Genomic DNA, 6000 nt, shown 5'->3' on the forward strand with positions numbered 1-6000 from the left:
TTTTCAGAGATTTCTTTTTCACACTCTTCAGATTGTATAATGAAGGAGACTTAAATTCATCCTACACAATTCAAAAAAAAAAAAATTAAATTTGTGTAAGAAGTACATGAATTCCTGTCTTAGTATCTACTTGGAAATTAACAAAAATCTCAAACAAGCATTCACATAATTAAATATTCAAAAGCTGAACATGTCATTTTCTTTCATCTTTGATAACATTGCTGTTTTTTAATTGATTTTCGAAAGAATGAAAAGGCTTGAAAGTATGAGGTAAATTTTATGATATCTGGAATTTTAAGAGACGTGTCTTTCAGAAGCAGGAAGTAATGAATGAAAATGTAGAAAATACTATTTCATTAAGAATTTGGAACTGTCTCACTGATTAATGATCTTTCAAACACTATGGGACCGGAATGATTACCAAATTCAAACTAAATGGGTTTTAGTAAAAGAGAAAACAAGAAATATAGAAATATTGACTAAAGAAAAAAAAATCAACAGAAACACCTGCATTTGGTGATTTAAAATTGGGGAAGGGGGATGGGATGGATGGACAAAACAAAAACAACCCCACCACAACCAAGGAACAGAGAACTGAAGGGCTTCCTGATAAAATAAACAATATACTGGGAAGTGGACAGGTTTGAGAAAGAGCACTTTTAAAAAGAGGTTTTGAGACATATACTATAAAATCCATGGGCAGACAAATTAATTTTTTGCTTCTCCCTTCTCATTGCAAAAGAATTCAGACCTCTGGAGCGGCAGATACAGCAGAAATAGGTGCAAAAAAAAAAAAAAAGAGAAATCCCTAATTAGAATGTTGGACAAGGTTCAATTAAGAAGGAAATACATTATTTTGTATAACAGATTTGATTCTCACAGTCATTTCACCAGAGCTACATCTGATTTACAGCTTCATAATTGAAATCTATATCAGTCTTGTACAATCTCATCTTGTAAATAAATTATATGCAGTAGGGGACTTGATAAATTAGTTCAAAAAGTAAGAAACATTTATAACATTTAACTTAGAGCAAATACAAAAAATGTAACAAAATACCAACTTTTTTACATTTGCAATGTTTGGTAGACTATATTGACTTGTCATTTATTTGGATACAACTATATAAAAATGTTTACATAAGTAAACAAATTTTAAACATTTCCTGTCTATGGAAACACCTTTTTTTCCTTTGCAACACTAGCTACTGCACCAGAAAACATTCTCAAGACAGAGCATACAAACAGTGGCTTGCAGATGAATGGGTCAACCCCAAAAGGTCATGTCAGTTTAATTTCATGGTGGGAGATGAGAAATTGCTGTCGGGTCAAAGAAAAGGGGATCTGACTTCCCATATCCATCTGTTCCTTGGGGTATATACAGAGAGAGGCTTTTTAATCCCATCTGTTTGTGGTAGCTGAAGCACAGGTTGTATGATAAGCACTTAGTTACTAACTTTTGTAACTAACACAAGTGTAATTCAGGTTTGGAGATCATATTTCATATTTTTGTAATATCAGCAGAATAAATCCAAGCTTTAAGGATATTCTTGACTTTTACTATCATAATTTAAAACATAGCTCAGCCTAGAACATATTTTCAAATGCTTGCAGACTTAAGGTTACAGTTGGAATCTGAGTGTAGTACCCCATGTCTCAGAGCCCTGTCCAAAGTCTCATATCTGATCCAAAGGTATGTTTTAGAAATTATTAATTTCAATAAAAAATACGTAATTTGTGCTAATAATACCATTGTTCAAAGGAAAGGAAAAAAAAAAAAATGAGAAATGTGTGAGGGGACTGAAATGGCCAAAAAATGATCCAGATCACGTTGCAAGGTGTAACACTGCTGAGCTTGATTGCTGAAGAAAATCACAGGGAAAATCTCAGGGATACAAGATGCAAGTTCCTTCCTGACTTTTTAGGAGGGAAGTAGATTCATTGAACAGGGAGAAAGAGAACATGGTGACCATTTCCTTATTTCCAATACTCTATATTTTTCTCTCTCCTTGAATAATATTATATTCTGCTTTTATACAATAATTTTATCCAAATGTATTAAAACCCTTTAAAAGGCTGATAATTCAGCCTAGGATATTTTATGTTTATGAAAAATAAAAATAAAAATGCTGAAGCCAAGGGAAATTCAAAATCTTCAGTCTAAACTTTTCAAATGTAGAAAACAGGCACCTCAATTCACATGAAAGCACTTGATGGTGAAGTATGATTTTCTGATACACTAAACACCCACAGATTCTTTAAAAATTGCAGAATCAGGCTGTTTATTCAGATATATTTAGCTGATTGAATGTAAACAGTTTGGTCTCAGTGAATTGCTTAAGACACATAGTGAATTAACGACAGATGAGACTAGAATGCAGGTGCCTCAGGCATCCAATTGTTTTCCTGTGTTAAATAAAAGCATCTTTCTGCTTGACACAGCAATGAATTTCAAATTTAAAAAGCCCTGGTGTTAGCTTACCATGAGGCATCTAGAGGATGCAAAAAGAACAGCTCACTTCTATTATTTTAAACTGATCTGGGATGAAGGAATTAAAAAAGATTAAAGAAGTTGTGTGTTCTCATTTACATAGCTGTAACCTCTTAGAATACTGTGTAATTCTAAATAAGATATCTAAGGTCTGATTCAATATATAGAGCAGAAAATAAAAAATAATTATAGCATCTTATGACTTTCAGACACTACTCTTGGGAATGAAGTGATATAATATCACATCAAGGAAATAGAAGGGCAGGATAGGGAAAACAGGTTTTATGGGACACCTATTTCTCAGGACATTTAAATAGGTATGAAGAAGGGGGTGATACAAAGAACTCTGACCAATCCTCAAAAACAAAAGGTACATGGACAAGGCTTGTCCCAAGGATAAAGTTAAATAACGTGTCAGAGAAAAGGAGATCTGACTACTCACATCCATCTGTTCCTTGGGATATATATAGTGGGAGGCTTTTTAATCCCATCTGTTTATGGTAGCCAGAATGCAGGTTGTATGACTGTTATTGACTTTGTAACTAAGCCTGAAACTAAAACACTTTCTAAAATATCTACATTTGCTAAACTTTGAGATTCTAGAACAAAAAGACAATGAACTTAGGTTGCTTGGTTACACAGCCAAAGTGAGAACTTCACAGTCAGAGGGGGAGCAGTAATACCTGCTGCAGCTGGCAGCTGGAGTAGCTGTGGTACCCACTTTTTGCTCTGGACCAAATGGATCTTATGCAAGAGGAACCCATAACCCTGTTTCTTCCCCTTCTCCCTTGTAGTTTCCTAGCCAAAACTTTTGCTTTATTAATCTGTCTCTGAACTTCCTAAATTACCACACTCATACCTTACGCTTGCTAACTGGAATTTCCACATATAAGGAGAGAGAAGTTCATCCACTATCTCCAAAGGGTTCCTCAGAGCTGAACAAGTGCTTTGTGACCAAAACCATGACAGAAGAAGACATTCTCCACCATAACATTTTATTTATTTATTTTTTTCTTATCACTTAGGCTGTGCTTACCCCCTCACACCACCAACTTTCTGTTCTGTTGCTATACTGTCATTGCTGAGCAGAGGGAACTGCAATAGCTCTCTCCCGAGATGGCTGGGCTTAGCAAGCCAGGCATGGAGAGTTTACACTGAGCTTACTACTGCCTGTCTTATCTTCCTTCAAACTGCCTTGTTATTCTGTGGCATTTACCACAGCAACGGACTACTGTGGTAGTACAGACACCAAGAGTTCAGGTAACAAAATACACTTTGCAGTAGCAGAAGGTCTTTGAACAATGGTTGAGGAACATTATGTCATCAGTCTCTGTGATCACAAAATTGGAAGTTCCTTGAGGATATCTAATCATCTTTCAGTATCAGAGTGCTGGCTGGGTGTTCCTGAGACACATTTACCAATCTTTTATCCAATCCATTTTTACATATTTCACATTTCTCAGGAAGTTAACAGAATCATCATCATGGGAAATTTTTCTTAGTGTTCAGTCTTAAACTTCTTTGCTTAATATCATCCTGTGCGTTTACATAATGAGCTTATTCAGCTATAAAGAGAGAAAGAGCACTTGCTGGCCAAGCAGGTTTTTGCAATACTCTTTCAGTTCCATCACAGATGTTCTACCGTTGTTCTTAGCCCTTGTGACATATGCAGTAATTACAGAATATTTCACTTGCACTGACAGAATGAATCCAATATTTCCTGAGTAATATGAGGCTGACTAGAACCAAGAAAAAATGGTAGTTATGGATCAGGAAAAGTAAACACATTTTTTTCCTGTGCATGAATATGGTGCCTTCTGCAATTTGGTGTAAGTTCTTTCTCACTGCACTGACTACATGAACAAGATAGCTAGATTTTTGAAAAGCTTACATTTCTTTAATGACTTCTTATGGGGCAATGGAGGCAAACTCCAGATCAGAAATTCATCCCTATGTCGATATTCATTCTTTAGATATATCATAGATATATCTCTTCGTAGATAACTGTGAAATGATACTATGCATTTCCTCTCTGATTCTCCTACTATCTTCTTCTTAATATTCTGCCACATGTACATAATCTAGTCATAAATTCTCAATACAGGGCATCTGATTCAGCTTTGGACAATTTAAAATAAATTTTGCACTTTGTAGAAAAACCTAGAGAAAGGCATACTTTTATCTGTGTTTTGCCATCATTCACAACAAGTGCCTGAGTTCCCACAAAAACAGGTAACATATGCCCATTAAACGTACTTTTCCTCTGCCTGTATTAAAATTTCCTTCAAAAAAATAAGAGAATTGATAAGTTATATACTATGAAGAAGCAGGAATGCCATCATCTCTATGCTTAGCAAGAAAAAATATCCATGATAAAAGAAAATCAACTACTCTAAGTCAGTCAAAATGTTAATTGTGACTATATTCCAGCTAAAAATGGTCAGGAATAAGCTGTACAGTGTGAAAGAAGATGTATCTAGCCTTCTGTACTGTCACTGGCAGTAACCAGAAGTCAATGGTCATGAAAAGTGAAAGGTCTCTTGCACAGAGGGGAAGCAGTAAATGAGAACAGCTGGCTAGGCAGCTCTTTTGCAGAAAGAGATTTAGGATTTTTAGTTTTCCACAAGCTGACCACAGGATTATGCTTTTTGTGAAAAGAAAATCATGTTGCAGATTTGAAACAGGGTGTTGTTTCTATGAATATTCACAAAACATCAGTTGAAGTCATGTTTTTGGACCAGCACTTTAGGAAGGGTGAATGAGGACAGAGGAGCGGGCTGAGTGTGAGTAGAAGTCTAGTAAGTATGATGTTGAGTGATCAAAGGAGTGGGAGCTGGTTCGTCTAAGGATGAGAAGAATAAAGTGCAATAAGTGCAATGTAACGGGCTGTTAGACAAGATCAGAACAATCTGCGGCTCATAGTAAATATGATGAGACTTACATTAAGAAAACCTCTTTCTTAATCATTGAAATATTTAATGAACAAATTACAAAGATTTTTTTAAATTAAAATAAATAAAGCAAAACAAACTAACAAACAAAAAACCTGCACCCAACAACAACAAAATAAACCAAACCAAACCAAAAACCGTCCCAGAAAGTACAGACTTAGATTTTCCAATATCTTTTCTTGGTCTCTGATGCAATCTTGCAACAGTTTCCTACCCTCAGTTCCTCATATAACTGAATCTAGAAAAGGTATTGTGAAATTTCATTATTTGGTATTAAAATATATTGCAGTCTTTGGAAGGAAGGTACTATAAAAGGTAAAGCCCTGTTATTTTTTCCATAATGTACTATGCAGCTACTTTTTCTGCAAAAGAATTTAAAAGCAATTTGCATACTGAAAGAAAGACATGACAGCAACCTTTTTCTCTTCAAAGTTACTCAAGGAACTTCAACCCCATTAAAGCTGATCCTTACTTCAGAACCTCTGGTGATCAGATCTTGGCAGTACCCCTTGAAATAGTTGGCAGTCTGTTCAACTGTTACCACTTCAGAAGTAGTAA

The 6000-nt window shown here is 35.2% G+C and overlaps 1 long non-coding RNA gene across 1 annotated transcript in view; it reads right to left on the minus strand.

Annotated features, from left to right (window-relative positions):
• The window catches only part of LOC106040935 (uncharacterized), a 117719-nt gene extending 113965 nt beyond the window's left edge, over positions 1-3754 (minus strand). Inside the window, exon 1 of the long non-coding RNA XR_001210139.3 lies at positions 2934-3754. This is a non-coding gene — a long non-coding RNA (uncharacterized lncRNA). The remainder of the gene's footprint in view (positions 1-2933) is intronic.
• Between the last annotated feature and the right edge of the window lie 2246 nt (positions 3755-6000).

The sequence above is a fragment of the Anser cygnoides genome, chromosome 5, assembly GCF_040182565.1.
Source record: "Anser cygnoides isolate HZ-2024a breed goose chromosome 5, Taihu_goose_T2T_genome, whole genome shotgun sequence".
Lineage (NCBI taxonomy): Eukaryota > Metazoa > Chordata > Aves > Anseriformes > Anatidae > Anser > Anser cygnoides.